Below are 18,510 nucleotides of genomic sequence, written 5' to 3' on the forward strand. Positions count from 1 at the left end.
GTCCTGCCCCACAGCACTCATAGCACTGTTGTCCCCATTTCAGAGTCTGCAACCCACGAGTCTGGAAACAGGATGGGAATCTCTGCCTCCCTTTCTGCACAGCCCAATTTAGCACGTCTCTCCACATCAGCAGAGCAGAACTCTCAAACATACTACATTATTAGGAGACCTGACCTGTCTTTCATGGATCTCCTTTTTGACCTGGTGTGTGGCAACAGTCTGCATCTCCCTATAGGATACAGAGGGACCCTGCAATGCCTGCACCCCTTTTGTTTTGCGTGTGATTGTCGGAGATTTAGCATGGACCTGGATGGCCTGGACACTGTTACTAATAAGCCGATCTGTCTTGTTCAACCCTATGTCTTTCTTCCCCGGACAATTGGTCATCACACTCTTGTTCACTGTTTGGTCCAATGCAACTCGTTTCATTTCCGAATCATCAGAGGACAATTTGCATTTCATCCTTTTATTCTGTATGGTACCCATGCCACTGATGTGTACTACTGAATTCACCATAATAGGAAGTCCGACACCAAGCTGCCACCGCAAGTATTCTTCTGCCCACTCTAATGACCCTGGCCATCTTCTTCAATTCTCTGATTATCTTCTTGAAGCTTCCGATGATCTGTAACAAAGAACGTACAGGCTGGAGCACCCACTCCATGTCCCACACATCAAAGTCAATAGTTAGTTTGGCCAGCAATGGGATTGGCCCAGTCTGTATGTTGGCCCAGTCTGCTAGTCGAAAGCATGCGGCTCTCCTGCACATGCTCTATTGGTTTACCTGGAGGCTTCTGGGAGATGGAGTTCTGGAGGCTGGCCAATTGCTAACTGGTTTCTCCCTGTATCAACAGAATCACCAGAAACCCTCTGAACCTCCTTATCTATGGTGGAGAAATGTTGACTGTTGCACATATCCGCCTTCCCCTTCTGTGAAATCACATCCATTGGTGTAGGCTCCAGATAGTATGAGGGCCACCATCCATCTACACCTTCTCACAATCCCCTGGGGCAGGTCTCATGTCCATCTTTGGAAATTTACAGGGTGAGGTGCACGTCAGTCTATTCATCTGAGCGCATGACATTGACGTTGTTTCCAGGATCATTCAGGGGTTGTCCCTCATAATAGATAGATAGATAGATAGATAGACAGACAGACAGACAGACAGACAGACAGACATAGGCTGTTTTGATAATGGAGATGAGTCAGAGTATAGTAGGCTTGTAGAGCACTTTGTTTTGTGGTGCAGAGAAAACTAACTGCAGATCAACATTAGCAAAACAAAAGAGCTCGTGGTGGACTTCCAGCATGTGTTACAGCCTCTAAGACCAGTCATCATTGAGGGGGAGGATGTGGAAGTGGTGCAGAGCTCAAGGACCTGGGGGTTCACATAGACAACAATCTGGACTGGTCTGACAACACATTGGCTCTGGACAAGAAGGGTCAGAGCAGACGGGACTTGCTAAGGAGACTCATGTGTTTTGATGTATGGATCAAACTGCTAGAAATGTTCTACCGGTCCATAGTAGCCTGTTCTATGCTGTGGTCTCCTGAGGAAGCAACCTCAAATCTGAAGAAACACAATTCCTGATCAAACGTATCAGGAAAGCCTGCATCATCACAGGGCTAACCCTGAACACACTGGAAACTGTTGTGGAAAAGAGGATGGGGGAAAAACTGGTTGCCATCATGAAAAATCCCCTCCATCCCTAATTTAACTGGGATTTTGTTCAGTCTTTTCTGTTTAATCAAGTTGCCAAGCTTATTGGTAAGCAATATTTTTGCACAAGTAGTTTTTGAGATCCATCATTGTATTGTTGTGGAATTTTATCTTAATATATCTACTTTATAGCACCCCATGTGTAATCTTATCTGCACATGGACAGCTGCTTTCCGCAAAGAGACTTACTAGCTTAACATAAGCACCAAACCATTAAGGTACAGAAGGTACAGGTAAGAAACAGTATAAAATCACCACTATTATAAACCAGCATTCACAAAAACACAGTTAAATTGATGGTAGAAAAAGTCAGTCAGTCAGTCATTATCTAACCCACTATATCCTAACACAGGGTCAGGGGGGTCTGCCGGAGTCAATCCCAGCCAACACAGGGCACAAGGCAGGAAAAAACCCCGGGCAGGGTAGCAGCCCACCACAGGGCACACACACACACACCCAGCACACACTAAGGACAATTTAGAATCACCAATGCACCTAACCTGCATGTCTTTGGACTGTGGGAGGAAACCGGAGCACCAGAGGAAACCCACACAGACACGGGGAGAACATGCAAACTCCATGCAGGGAGAACCTGCGCCACCATGCCTCCCTGATAGAAAAAGTAGGAAATGTATTTGAAATGAGACTTTAAAGGTTAATAAATTTTTTTGAAAATAAGTCTTTTTAAAGGTGATGGAAGATGAGTATTTTCAATTCTGGGAAAAGAGCTGCTTCAGTTTGTTTTTCGGTGTGCAGGGGTCCTGCCAATTTCTATTTGGTTCTTCAGCCTATTGCTGTTTCCTTCTCTACTCTGCTTTCTTTTTCTCTGTCCTGCTGTGCTATTCTCTTTTTGTTTGTACATCATGGACCCCAAGACTCACTTCATGTTAAATTAAAGGATTGTAAGAATAATCAATAAGTGTTTTCCTTTATCAGGCTGTTTGTCCATTTGTATTTTAATTACCACAGGTCTAATAAATTAACAATCTGTTACCTAAAAGATAAAATAATCTAAAAGAAACAAGGCTCAAGTCAATAAAGATACAGAAATTAAAATCAATCTATAGCAGTCATTAAAACTATTGTAAGAATAAGAAAAAACACAGATAAAACGCTAATCTTACTCTGCTGCTTTGGGCAACACTCGACTCGTTACTTTTTTTCCATTTACGCATTAGATACGCTATATTTTTGCCAGAGAGAAGCCGCCATTGGAGATACTGCATGACTGTTTCACCAATCAGACATAGCAACAATAATCACATTACTCGGTTTCACCAATCATATGTAGCCATGCAGTCACATGACCACACACAAACTGTGGTGGCATAGCAGCACAAACTCCTCACAGACAGCGGACAGAAAGAAAGAATACATGAAAAATGGCAGAGGCAACTTTCTCCAATGCTAAAACTGAAGAGGATGAGAATGAACACCACTGGCCTCATATAAAAAGCATGTTTCGCTTACACACAGTGCAAAAGAACAGCTATATAATGCGATGGCTTCTGTGTCTGCAAAAACTAACGGACATTTCAGCATACAAAAACTTAATGTCTAGCCCGAGGAAACATGTCGTGGTAAGTTTTACATAAATTCATTTTTTGTGGATGTTAGTTTTGCTAGCTTTGTTGTGAAAGACTGAGATTTGGAACTTTGTGTTATTTGTGCATCTTTATTTTGTAAAGATGTTATTTATTTGTACTCAATTTTTATTTTATTATTTGGAAATAGCAGAATTTGAACATTATTTTATATTTTTGTCTGTCTTGTTACAACATTTCCAAAAAAATAAATAATTTATGGTCAAACAGATACTCAGTACTTGAGTAGTCTTTTCACCAAATACTTTTTTACTCTTACTTGAGTCATATTTTGGATGACTGCTTTTTACTTCTACTTGAGTAATATTATTTTGAAGTAATGCTCCTCTTACTTGAGTACAATTTTTGGCTACTCTACCCACCTCTGTTAGGGACATGACCATCAATCACTACTTCTGAAGAGGGAGATAGAGGAAAGGCATAAGGCAACAGTGCCAACCCCTGGTTGGGAGTGCAATTACACTTATTTGAGCCTTTAAACACCTGAGCATTAGACCTGTAAAAACAGTGCTATAAGCGTTAGTTCCAAGCGTCACTCAAACAACTGTATAGATGTGTCTCACATAAGTGTTAGACTTGAATGTCACTCAGGCTGCAAAAGTGCCAACAGTCTTTATTGCCGGGTATTGCTCAGGAAACGACATAGGTGCGTCTTGCCTAAGCGACAGACCCAAGTGTTACCCAGGCAGCAGTGCAGACACGTCTTCTCCTAGCATCATAATGGCGTCTCGAAAGAAATGTTTTTCAATAGCCGAGGTGTTGTACGCTCTTGACAGTGATACGAGCGGTTATGATGAAGTTAATCTGTCTTCAGGCAGTGAAATTGAAATGGACATTGAAATCGAAAGTGATTGTGATGAATCTGAAAGTGACACTCGTGTCAGTCGCACATGTGCCGTTCAAAAAGCTGATCAGTCTGGAAAGAAGGATTCACGCTACTATTGTCACAACTGTGAAGTTGGATTGTATATTTCACCATGGTTCAAGATATATCACACAAACTGCTCATTTTGACAGCATATACGATATTAGAATTATTTTTATTATTATTATTGTTATACATTCTACACTTCTGACTTTGTACTTTGTGTTTTGTATGTTTTACAGTAGAAAGATTGAACTTAATAAATATGTCATTTTTCAAGCCAAGAAAATGCAACTCTTTTTACGTGTGTTTTTGAGAAAAAATGGACAATAAGAAGGCTATGTTGTCTCTGAAATTCACTTCTGTGGCAGTATGCAAATAGTGTGTTTAGAAATGGATTAAAGAGTCCAGAGTTTAAAAGTTTAGCTGTTTAAAATCAGAGGGTACAGATTTTCAAATTGCTGGCTGTTTACTCAAGTGTCCTTACTGCTGGCCCGTTAATCAGTGTTAGATCATCAGGGTCACATTCTGATTTGTATTTGCAGTTATTTTTTTACATATTGCTTAAATCAAGTTCAATATTGTGAGTTATGAATATTAAACTCATCAAATGGCTTATTTGTTATGCCATATACAATCATTTATTTAAATATACATATACGCCCACACAGACTCACATGCCAGCACACGCGCATACACTCACTCCTACACATTCAAAGCAATTTACAAATGAATACAGCCGACAGCAAGTTTTCCATACCAGAGCATGTGCTGGATGATGGAGAGAAAGAGATGAACACACACAAACACACACACAAACACACACACCTACACACACACACACACAACTGATCTGTAAAGGCTGATATGCACAGAAGCATCAAGCCACCGCTGTACCAATCTGTGCAGTTTGTTTACTTCATTTGACCCAATGTGTTTCGTTTCAAATTAAATATTATTGAACTGGTTCTTATTCAATTTCCTCTTCATTTTACTTGTGTGCATAATAAATATTTTATAAGTGAATATAATTGATTATATATTATTGTACAGCACTAATAATTGTATTGCTGTAACATTTTCCACTGACTGATTTCCAGCGGTATTACTAAAGTGTACATTATATGGAAGCATTGCATATGGATCATTTCATACCAAGTCTTTCATTCCTTCCATGGCAGGGATGTTGAATATCATTGTACACATTGAATGTTTCTAATTTGAGACATTAATGGTGGTAGATTTTGAAAAGCAGCCCCCCTCAAATGCAATTTCCCTCCTCTTATTGCTCTTCCTCTTCACTTATCTGTGTTCATCGTCCAACACAAGTTTCAGTCCAGACGTGCCTACTGCCAAGCTAACAACACCTTTTTAATCATTTGACCACTTCAGAGCGCCTGGCATGAGAAAGGCAGACACAAGCACGCATTCTCAGTTCTTCACATGGCCTTCTTCTTTTTGCAATGTGACACATTTGGCAAACCACATGTCATCTGTGGTCCTCATCAATGCTGTAATGGAAAGAGCTGCTTCTGCAGCAGAAATGAAGTGACAGTACATTTGCTCTCTTTATGCTCAATAGCTGAAGTTACATACTGTACATTCATTTTTACACAGACTGAACACTTTGCCATGTTTTTTGTAAAACAGATGAAGTGTGAAGTGGTTGGGATGAGGATCAACATCTTTAAGCCATGGTTCTCTCTCATAAAGCAGTGGACTGTTGTCTCCAGGTACGAGAGGAAACAAATGCCCTCAGTGGAGGAGTTCAGGTATTTCAGGATCTTCTTCAGGATCTTGATGGATAAAGGGATCGTGAGATTGACAATTAGATCAGAGCAGGCATTGTGCAAGTTCTGGGTGGTGAATCAGGAGCTCAATCTAAAGAGAAAACTCTTGGTTTACTGGTCGATCTACATCTCTGTCCTCACCTGCGGGTAATGACAGAATGAATGAGATTTCAAGTACAGAAATAAGGTTTCTTCAAAGGGTGGGTGGACTGACACCCCATGATAGGGTGATAAGCTCAGTGATTTGGGACAGCTCCAGAGTACAGCTGCTGTTCCTCCAGATCAAGACAAGCCAGTTGAGGTGGTTTGGGCAAGTCATAAAGGTGCCCCTCAGGCAGCTGTCCGTAGAGCTCCTCTGGGTACGTCTCACTGTGTGCAGACCCTGTGGCAGAGCCAGGACATGCTAGATGCATTCTGGCTGGGAAACACCTGGAGATTCTTTGGGACGAGTTGAAATCTAAACCTTAGGTCAGGGAAGTCAGGGCTGATCTGCTACCATCATGACCTTTACCAGGTAAAGCAGAAGATGAGTTGAAGATGAGATGAAATGAAATGTGATATTTGTCCCTCCTGTGTTGCTGCATCATTGCTTTTTACTAAAAGGCTACTTGAGTGGGCTGCCAGGCTCATTTCCTAATTTTGGGTTTGATGAGCAGGAATTAATGGACCTTTGACTTATTATGCAGTTGAGATTGTGAGACATCTGTCATGCAAGAGTGTGAACTGTGGTTTTATGCCTTCACTGCCTGATGTTACCGCAGCTGTCCTGTCTGAAATGTTGTCTTGATGACATACGAAGCCTTTGGTGCAAGTCTAAAATCAATCAGTCTAAAACACAGAGAGTGCATTTCATAGAGAGAGAAAAGAACTTCAGAAAGCAAACACATTAAAGCTGTCCTGAAAGTGCAGTAGAGAGAAGGAGACGGGAAACTCTCATTAGTGGAAATGAAAACAAGTCTGAAAAGGCAAGCATGCCATTACATATACAGGTGTGTTCAGGGAATACGGGAACTGTTTTGAAACTTGGAGCATTTTTATTTTTTTACTTATTTATGAATTTATGATTTATTAAGTTTGATTTATTTGGATGTGATTTGTTACTTGTTTTTAAAAAATTCAATAAAAAATTAGAATTATTACATTTTTGTTTATGAATTATTTTTTAAACCATGTCACATCATTCCAGTAAAATTAGAAAGTAATGACAAGTATTATCACAGCACATAAAATCCATTATTTTAATAGCAGTTTATAATATCAAGAAGGAGGACTGGAGGGTGTGTTCCAACTACAGAGGGATCACACTCCTCAGCCTCCCTGGAAAAGTCTATTCGGGGGTCCTGGAGAGGAGGGTCCATCGGATAGTCGAACCTTGGATTCAGGAGGAACAGTGTGGTTTTCGTCCTGTTCGCGGAACAGTGGACCAGCTCTACACTCTTAGCAGGGTCCTGGAGGGTGCATGGGAGTTCGCCCAACCAGTCTACATGTGTTTTGTGGACTTGGAAAAGGCGTTCGACCGTGTCTCTCGGGGAATCCTGTGGGGGGTGCTCCGGGAGTATGGGGTACCGGACCCCCTGATAAGGGCTGTTCAGTCCCTGTACGATCGGTGTCAGAGCTTGGTCCGCATTGCCGGCAGTAAGTCGAACCCGTTTCCAGTGAGAGTTGGACTCCGCCAGGGCTGCCCTTTGTCACCGATTCTGCTCATAACTTTTATGGACAGAATTTCTAGGCACAGCCAGGGTGTTGAGGGGGTCCAGTTTGGTGGACTCAGGATTGGGTCACTGCTTTTTGCAGATGATGTTGTCCTGTTTGCTTCATCAGGCCATGATCTTCAGCTCTCTCTGGATCGGTTCGCAGCTGAGTGTGAAGCAGCTGGGATGGGAATCAGCACCTCCAAATCCGAGACCATGGTCCTCAGCCGGAAAAGGGTGGAGTGCCCTTTCAGGGTTGGGAGCGAGATCCTGCCCCAAGTGGAGGAGTTCAAGTATCTCAGGATCTTGTTCACGAGTGAGGGAAGAATTGAGCATGAGATCGACAGGCGGATCGGTGAGGCGTCCACAGTGATGTGGGCTCTGCATCGGTCTGTCGTGATGAAAAAGGAGCTGAGCCTTAAGGCAAAGCTCTCAATTTACCAGTCGATCTGCGCTCCTACCCTCACCTATGGTCATAAGCTATGGGTAGTGACCGAAAGAACGAGAGCGCGAATACAAGCGGCTGAAATAGAGTTTCATCCGCAGGGTGTCTGAGCTCTCCCTTAAAGATAGGGTGAGAAGCTGTCATCAAGACTGAGCCGCTGCTCCTCCGCATCGAGTGGAGTCAGATGTGGTGTCCTAATATAAGCGAGAGTATTTGTCAGTTTCTTTGTTACACCGCGCCTGATGAAGGGGCCTTAGCTGACTCGACAGCTTGCATTTGTAATCTATTTAGTTAGCTAATAAAAGGTGTCATTTCACCCTCCTTTCTCCTGTATCAATCTATGGCTAACACGGTACAACACTCTACTGCTAGGGAGAGAAGAGCAGAAACACAATGGTGTCTATGCGATTCGTGAGGCTGTACAAGGACCAAAGCTCAGCATGGCACCCTGTAAACTCCAACGGTTTGGCAACAGGGGCAATTAAGGGTTGTCATATTTTTTAAAATGGGTGTTGTCCTCCTTCATTTTTAAAAAAATGCTTTCCAAACATGCACTATTTAAAAAAAAATCCATCCACATGCAAAAATCCGCTGTCAAGAGCACAAAACGGGCATACAGTCATGGCCGAAATTATCGGCACCCCTGGAAGTTTCCTTGAAAATGCACAATTTCTCCCAGAAAATTGTTGCAATTACAAATGTTTTGGTATCCACATGTTTATTTACTTTATGTGCATTGGAACAACATAAAGAAACAGAGAAAAAAATTCCAGGCGTGCCAATAATTTCGGCCATGACTGTAGATAACAAAGGGAATGTCGTCTATATTAATATCCATAGCTTTTTTTTTTTTCAAATGTGTGTTCAGCATTGATTTATGGGCGTCATGAACACTACCTGGCCATTTCACCACAACATCAATAAATGAACATTTATAATCACAGGTGGCTGAGGAAACCTTCCCTTTTTTTCAAATAACCCAAGAAACTTGTGGATGACTGCTTTGTTTTTATGGAGTGTTTGATGCAGTAGTGGCCTCTGTAGCTCACTGTGATTCCTCTGTTGCTCAATATAGTGATAAAGTAATTGTATGTTTATATGTAAACTTGCCTGCCATTGCGCGAAATTGCCTCATGTAGACAAAACGGATAATGGCGCACACTCTGACGTCAAGCAAAGATGGTACCGGCATACATTATAAGCCAAAAACATAGTCTTTCCCTGTCTACACATAAACAGGGAAAATGGATTTCTAAATATCTTTACCCTGCCCGGAGTTTTTCAAGAGGTCCGTTTTCTGGGACCTAAATTGCAGTTTGTATGTAGACAAAAGGCCAAAACGCACACAAAAAGCCACATTTTAAAAACTGCTCTCTAAAAACACGGTCTAAAATAGGGTCTAAAATATAGTGAATGTGAGAGAATGAGTGAAATGGTTAAAATGATATTAGGAAGTCTAAAAGAAAGTTGGAGAGGAAAAAATGCAGAAAAGGCAGAAGAGTACAAGAACTGTGAAGGTGGACGTGAAGAGTATCAGGAACAGTAAAGGTGAACTAAAATGTACAGACAGTAAAAAAGCAAATACTTTAAAATTGCACTTTACTAAAGTTGACAACCTCACACAGTAACAGGGACTACTAAGTTCAAGTTCAAGTTCAAAGTTTATTGTCATGTGCACAGTAAGGAAACGTGTACAATGAAGTTCTTTCTTTGCTGTCCACACAAAATGACAAAACCAACATATAAAGATAAACATAAATAATAAGTAGCAGGTAGATAATAAGTAGGGCGGCACGGTGGCGCAGTGGTAGTGCTGTTGCCTCGCAGTTAGGAGACCCGGGTTCGCTTCCCGGGTCCACCCTGCGTGGAGTTTGCATGTTCTCCCCGTGTCTGCGTGGGTTTCCTCCGGGTGCTCCGGTTTCCTCCCACAGTCCAAAGACATGCAGGTTAGGTGGATTGTTGATTCTAAATTGGCCCTAGTGTGTGCTTGGTGTGTGGGTGTGTTTGTGTGTGTTCTGCGGTGGGTTGGCACCCTGCCCGGGATTGGTTCCCTGCCTTGTGCCCTGTGTTGGCTGGGATTGGCTCCAGCAGACCCCCGTGACCCTGTGTTCGGATTCAGTGGGTTGGAAAATGGATGGATGGATAGATAATACGTAACAGAGGCAACATAAAGTATAAAAACAGAATAGAAATATAAAGTGTAATGTGCAGGTACAGTACTGTGCAAAAGTTTTAGGTAGGTGTGAAAAAATGCTGTAAACAAAGAATGCTTTCAGAAATATAAATAATGATTGTTTATTGTTATCAATTTACAAAATGCAAAGTGAGCGAACAAAAGAGAAATCAAAATCAAATCAATATTTGGTGTTACTACCTTTTGCCTTCAAACCAGCATCAATTCTTATCGGTCCACTTGCACAAAGTCATGGATTTTGTAGGATTCTAGTCAGGTGTCTGATCAACCAATTCTACCAAACAGGTGCTAATGATCATCAATGTCACACGTAGGTTGAAACACAGTCATTAACTGAAACAGAAACAGCTGTGTAGGAGACTTAAAACTGGGTGAGGAACAGCCAAACTCTGCTACCCAGGTGAGGTTGTGGAAGACAGTTTCATGTCATGGCAAGATTGAGCACCGCAACAAGACACAAGGTAGTTCTACTGCATCAGCAAGGTCTCTCCCAGACTAAGATTTCAAAGCAGACTGGGGTTTCAAGATGTGCTGTTCAAGCTCTTTTGAAGAAGTACAAAGAAACGGGGAACGTTGAGGATCATAGATGTAGTGGTCGGCCAAGGAAACTTAGTGCAGCAGATGAAAGACACATCAAGCTTATTACCCTTCGAAATCGGAAGATGTCCAGCAGTGCCATCAGCTCAGAACTGGCAGAAATCAGTGGGACCAGGTACACCCATCTACTGTCCGGAGAAGTCTGGCCAGAAGTGGTCTTCATGGAAGAGTTGCAGCCAAAAAGCCATACCTCCGATGTGGAAACAAGGCCAAGCGACTCAAGTATGCACGAAAACATAGGAACTGGGGTGCAGAAAAATGGCAGCAGGTGCTCTGGACTGATGAGTCAAAATTTGAAATATTTGGCTGTAGCAGAAGGCAGTTTGTTCGTTGAAGGGCTGGAGAGCGGTACAATAATGAGTGTCTACAGGCAACAGTGAAGCATGGTGGAGGTTCCTTGAACGTTTGGGGCTGCATTTCTGCAAATGGAGTTGGAGATTTGGTCAGGATTAATGGTGTTCTCAATGCTGAGAAATACAGGCAGATACTTATCCATCATGCAGTACCATCAGGGAGGCGTATGATTGGCCCCAAATTTATTCTGCAGCAGGACAACAGCCCCAAACAAACAGCCGAAGTCATTAAGAACTATCTTCAGTGTAAAGAAGAACAAGAAGCCCTGGAGGTGATGGTATGGCCCCCACAGAGCCCTGATCTCAACATCATCGAGTGTGTCTGGGATTACATGAAGAGACAGAAGGATGTGAGGAAGCTTACATCCACAGAAGATCTGGGGTTAATTCTCCAAGATGTTTGGAACAACCTACCAGCCAAGTTCCTTCAAAAACTGTGTGCAAGTGTACCTAGAAGAACTGATGCTGTTTTGAAGGCAAAGGGTGGTCACACCAAATATTGGTTTGATTTCGATTTCACTTTTGTTCATTCACTGCATTTTGTTGATTGATGAAAATAAATGATTAACACTTCCATTTTTAAAAGCACTCTTTGTTTACAGCATTTTTTCACACCTGCCTAAAACTTTTGCACAGTACTGTAGGTGTGTGATGGACAAGTCAAATACAGTTGTGTGAGGTAGATAGAATGAGGTGCACCATGGTTATAAACTCCAGTCAGTTATTTAGGAGTCTAATGGCCTTGGGAACGAAAGAGTTCTTTAGCCTGGAAGTCCTGCATTTCATACATATATACCTCCTGCCTGAGGGTAGAAGTGTGAATAGTTCGTGTTGGGGGTGAGTGGGGTACCTGAGGATCGAGGCAGTTCTCCTGCGGACTCTGCAGTTATAGATGCTCTGCAGAGAGGGCAGTGGGGTCCTGGTGATCTTCTCAGCAGTCTTCACCACTCTCTGCAGGCATTTGTGATCCATAGCAGTAGTGTTACCGTACCACACGGTGATGCAGCTGGTCAAGATGCTCTCAACAATGCAGCTGTAAAATTTGCTGAGGATCTTAGTCGACATACCAAACTTCTTCAGCCTCCTCAGAAAGTACAGACGCTGCTGGGCCCTCTTGACCAGCTGTGTAGTGTTAAGTTTCCAAGTGAGGTCCTCACTGATGTAGACATCCAGGTATTTAATGCTGCTCACACTCTCCACTTCAAGCCCTCAGATGAGCAGTGGGCGGTGAGGTCTCATCTCCTTCCTCATGTCCACTATCATCTCATTCGTCTTGTCTGTGTTGAGGGTGAGGTTGTTGTCCTCACACCATGACACTAGACTGACCACTTCCCTCCTGTAGGTCACCTCATCCACACCAATGATGCGTCCTATCACTGCAGTGTCGTCTGCGAACTTTAGGATGATGTTATCTTTGTGGGAGGCGACACAGTCCTAGGTGAACAGGGTGTAGAGGATGGGGCTGAGGACGCATCCCTGTGGGGTGCCTGTGTTTGTGATAATGGTGGCTGAAATCTTATTACCAATCCTGACTAAGGAGTTACTGAGTGATTTAGAAATTGTACAGGGAGAAGTGCTGCTCAGATTAAACAGACAGAAATCTAACAAACCTCCAGGACCAGATAATATTTATCCTCAAGTGCTTAGGGAAGTAAGTAAGCACATAATATTCAAAAATCTTTGCACACTGGAGAAATTCCTGAAGACTGGATGTTGGCAAATATCACCTCATTGTATAAAAAGGGAGATCTTGCAGTTTCAAGCAACTATTGGCCGGTAAGCTTTATTTACATCACAGGAAAATTAATGAAAGGTATTATTAAGTAATGGACTGAGCAGCACATGAGTAGAATTGGAGTGTTGGCAAATTCTCAACATAGGTTCAGATGAGGGAAGTCTTATTTCACTAAAATGTTGGAATTTTATGAGGAAGCGACAAAATAATACAATCAGAGAGGTGAATATGATATTATTTATGTAGATTTTCAGGGAGCTTTTGATAAGTTCCTGCATGAAAGGTTAATAATCAAACTGAAAGAAGTGGAAATTTAGGATGCAGTGTTTAGGTGGCTACAAATCTGGTTCAAGCAAATGATTATGGTGCAAGGAACCTTAGCAGAATTAGGGTATGTTTAAAGTGGTGACCCCCGGGGGTCAGTGCTGCTGCACTTTTTAACATACACAAACAATCTGACAAGAATTATAATGTAATCTTCAATTACATATATATATATATTGTGAGAAATGACTGGTCATTCATCCCGGCCAATACCCCCAGGCCGCCAGGTGGAGCCCACCCTGCAGCATGGAGGTGCCCCAAATGCTAGCAGGCAATTATGGACATTGGAGTTTTCCTTTACAACCCTGCTGGATAGTCACATGAACAAGAGGAATGACGTGCTTCCGGGATGAAGAAGACGACTTTTTATCTGACCCGGAAGTGATAAGGAATCACATGGACAGAAGGATGCGAAACACTTCTGGGTCAGGGACTATAAAAGACTGGGAAAAACAACAGAGCGTTGAGCTGAGCTGGGTGGAAGGGTGGCAACACGTCTGGGAGAGTGATTATTTGTTATTGTGTTATTGTTTATTGGAGGATTGTGGTGAGGAGGGTGCTTTGTGCACAGTTTATTATTATTAATTCATTTTGGACTTTTATCTGGTGTCTGGCATGGTGACCGAGGGTTCAAGGGAGCGAGAGCGCCCCCTATCTGTCACAATATATATATATATATATATATATATATATATATATATATATATATATATATATATATATATATATATATATATATGCATGCATGCATGCTGGTTAAGTTTGCAAACAAAGAGGAAGGGCAGATAATCTCAAATCTGTTGCATTTGTACAGAGAAACTTGGACAGCATTCCGCATGAGAAAGACCTGGGAGTCACATTGTACTTGTCAGTACAGAAATGATGAGGAAGGCTAAAGGATGTTAGGTTATATAGCGCCTTGATGTGTGGAGTACAAGTCACAGGAGGTTCTGCTGAAGCTTTATAACACACTGGTGAGGCCTCATCTGGAGTCCTGTGTGTAGTTTTGGTCTCAAAAAGGACATAGCAGCACTAGAAAATATCCAGAGGAGAGCAACTCGGCTGATTCAGGGCTATAGGGGATGAGTTATGATGAAAGATTAAAAGAGCTGAGCCTTTACAGTTTAAAAGAAGATTAAGAGGTGACCTGACTGAAGTGTTTAAAATTATGAAGGGAATTAGTCCAGTGGATCGAGATGTTGACTTTAAAATGAGTTCAGCAAGAACACGGGGACAACGTTGGAAACTTGTTAAGGGTAAAGTTCACACAAACATTAGGAAGTTTTTTTTCACACAAAGAACCACAGACATGTGGAATAAGCGTCCAAGCAGTGTGGTAGACTGTTGGACTTCAGGGACCTTCAAAACTCAACTTGGTGTCATCTTGGAGATAAATAGGATGGATGAGTCTGTTGGGCTAAAGGGCCTGATCTTGTCACAACTTTTCTTATGTTCTAATGTTCTGAATAAAAATATCAAAAGAGAAAAAGAACTGAAGTAAAACAGAAAAGGGAAAGAAAGGGGGAGAGGAGATGGATTTTTTGTTATAGCCTCTCCAAAGAGTTATGAAAATTTAGAAACAGAAAGGAAAATGTAAAACAAAACAAAGAGGGGATTGAAGGACTGCCAGACTTATGCCCACTTTCAAACAAGTAAAGACAATGCACAGACACAGATTAGCCAGCGAGCCACTACACTTGTGTTAAGCACTTATCAATGTACACTTTCATTTCCCATCTGCTTATGCACCTCATAATCAGTCCATTGGCCAGTTTCCATACAATTTGGTACAGTCTGCATTGGTTTAGACATGTGCAGAGGAGAGATGCTGAGTATATTGGGAGAAGGATGCTAAGGATAGAGCTGCCAGGGAAGAGGAAAAGAGGAAGGCCTAAGAGAAGGTTTATGGATGTGGTGAGAGAGGACATGAAGATGATGGGTGTAACAGAACAAGATGCAGAAGACAGAAAGATATGGAACAAGATGATCCGCTGTGGCAACACCTAACAGGAGCAGCTGAAAGAAGAAGAAGATGAAGATGAAGATGAAGAAGAAGAAGAAGAAGAAGAAGAAGAAGAAGGAGTGTTAGCCATCATAACAAGTCATCTTTATGAGAATTCTCTGATTTTTGAGGCCTTGGTTGAGTGCTAGCTTTCTGAAAGTGAGAGTCAGGCTGTGCCTCTTATGGCTGAGGGTACTGCTCTAGAGGGTGTGAGGGTCTGCTTTGAAGTCCTAATGCAAATATACACTGAGCAGAGTTTGTGCACATCGTAATGGCAACTTAGGGTCTCTCTGGTTTTCTTCCTGGCTTTTGGGCTATTTGATGAATCCACCAACCAAATGATTCTGCCCTGTTATGGACTGGTGGCTGTCCACAGTAGATTACTCTTTAGTTATTAATTGCATTTTACCCATAGATTTGATTTGAACTTTCAAGTTGCATGACACTTTAAGAAGAGGTGTACACTATTGAGATAGAATGTGAGGGTAAACTTAAAAGGATCCCATCTGATTAAAACTCATCTTTAGTGATGTGAACACCACATCCGCTGACTGTGATCTGCTTTTAGCCTTTGTCAAGCAGTCAACCTGTCTGCACTATTTGACTGCCTATTTCTATTTAAAGTACAGCAGCCCATATAACAGGTCCTACTAAACCACAAACCTAAGGTGCTACACCAGAATGGGGCACACACAAGCTTAAGAGAGGAATAGAAAGCCCTGGGAGGGGTACATGTGGTGGGTGTCTATTCATTACTTGCTTTGTCTAATAGTGTAGCAAAACTAAAATGGCAAGCGTAGTAGTTTTAGACCTTTTAGGCAGTGCAACCCAGCGGATTAGACATTTGCTTCTAGTTAAGATGCTGCCTCAGTTGTTTCCTTTGTACATTTAGACAGGTGCATCTGATTTTATTTATCTTGATTTTCAGGGGCTTTTGATCAGATTCCATATGAAAGGTTAATGAAGAAACCTAAACAAGTGAGAATTTAGGACATGGCGTATAAGAGGGTCCAAAAGCTGTGGAATAATCTGCCTGCTGATCTAGGAGATGTCCCATTAATCTCAGGCTGAAGACTCACAACTTCAGTTTAGCATACCCTGACTAGAAATTTAGCACTTTAGTAATTTTAATCCTGTAACTGAGCAGGAAGTCTTAAGTTTAATTTCTAAAATGAAGCCCACTACTTGTTCCCTAGATCCAGTGCCAACAAAACTAGTAAAAAGTACAATGGATGTTCTTGCAGCGCCTATCCTAAACATTATCAATAGTTCATTATTGCATGGCACAGTACCTGACGCACTAAAAGTGTCAGTCATTAAACCATTACTTAAAAAGTCAGACCTTGACCCACATATACTAAATAATTATAGGCCTATTTCAAATCTACCGTTTCTCTCTAAAATACTAGAAAAAGTAGTCGCCAGTCAGCTTCAGACACACCTTACGCATTACAATTTATTTGAGAAATTCCAGTCTGGTTTTCGCACTGGTCATAGTACAGAAACGGCACTAACGCAGGTTGTAAATGACATTCTGATATCCTCTGATGAAGGAAACTCCACTGTAATTATGTTGTTGGACTTAAGTGCAGCATTTGACACCATCGACCAATCTATTTTACTGCACAGGCTAGAAAATGATGTTGGGCTTACAGGCACCGTGCTCGCTTGGTTTAGTTCTTACTTATCAAATCGATTCCAATATGTACAGAAATGTGCTGACAGTACTCCATCATTATACACAGAAGTTCAATATGGTGTCCCGCAGGGCTCAGTACTGGGACCTTTACTGTTTTCACTTTACATGCTTCCACTGGGATCTCTCATTAGGAAACATCATGTTAATATTCACTCGTATGCAGATGACACCCAGTTATACCTTTCATTTAAATCAAATGAAGTTTCTCCGATGTTGTCTTTAATGAGTTGTGTTAGTGAATTAAAGGAGTGGATGAATGAGAACTACTTGTCTTTAAATACAGATAAAACAGAGATGTTAATTGTTGAAGGGAATGATGCTGATCACAACAATATTTTGTCGTCATGTAACTCAGTGGGAATCCCAGTCAATTTTACTGACTCAGCCCGCAATCTAGGAGTTATCTTTGACTCTAGTATGTCATTTAAAGCGCATATTACAAAGTTGTCCAAAACATGTTTATTCCATCTTAAAAATGTTAGGAAATTAAGGCGCTTTTTAAATAAACAGGATTCTGAGAAACTAATTCATGCATTTATCTCTAGTAGGATTGACTGCTGCAATGCGGTGTTCACTGGATGTTCAAACTGTTCTTTATACAGCCTCCAGTTAATCCAAAATGCGGCTGCAAGAATTATTACAAGAACAAGAAAATACGAACACATAACTCCAGTTCTTAAATCCTTACACTGGCTCCCGGTTAAGTTTAGGGCAGATTTCAAAATCCTTCTTTTAACATATAAAGCATTAAATGGCCGAGGTCCGGCTTACTTGTTTGAACTTATCATGACTTACAAACGAGAGCGCACATTAAGATCTCAAGATGCTGGTCTGCTTATGATTCCAAGGATTAATAAAATAACAGTGGGAGGTCGAGCTTTTAGTTACAGGGCCCCTAAACTGTGGAATGGTCTGCCTGCTACTATAAGAGATGCCCCTTCGGTCTCAGCTTTTAAATCCCAGCTGAAGACTCACTACTTCAGTTTAGCATATCCTGACTAGAGCTGCTGATTAACTGTACAGACTGCATCTCTGTTGTTAGTCATTAGCACTAAAACATAAGTAACATGATAGTTAGAATCGGATACTAACCCTCACCTATTCTGTTTTTCTTCTCGGTACTCAAATGTGGCACTTGGTGCCACTGCCCACCCGCCAAGTTGTTTTGCCTGCCTAAGGAAAAGTCATCCCAGATGGAGGATTGCAGGAATCGTGGGAAAGAGGGGTCCTTTCATCGGATTGGCTGGCCCAGCACTGTTTCAGCCGTGGAATGGCCAAATGGGGGAGGCAGCTTGAAGGATGAGGTCTCCAGGACTCTACACAAATCCAAATCTTATTATGGGATATATCATCTATTGTTAAATTCTGCTCTGTACTTCTAAAATTTATATTTTTTATTTCTTATTATATTGAGAAATTGTTCTGTTCTGTGTACTGCATTGTATTGTATTGACCCCTTCTTTTGACACCCACTGCACGCCCAGCCTACC

Source organism: Erpetoichthys calabaricus, chromosome 4 (genome assembly GCF_900747795.2).
Source record: "Erpetoichthys calabaricus chromosome 4, fErpCal1.3, whole genome shotgun sequence".
Classification (NCBI taxonomy): domain Eukaryota; kingdom Metazoa; phylum Chordata; class Cladistia; order Polypteriformes; family Polypteridae; genus Erpetoichthys; species Erpetoichthys calabaricus.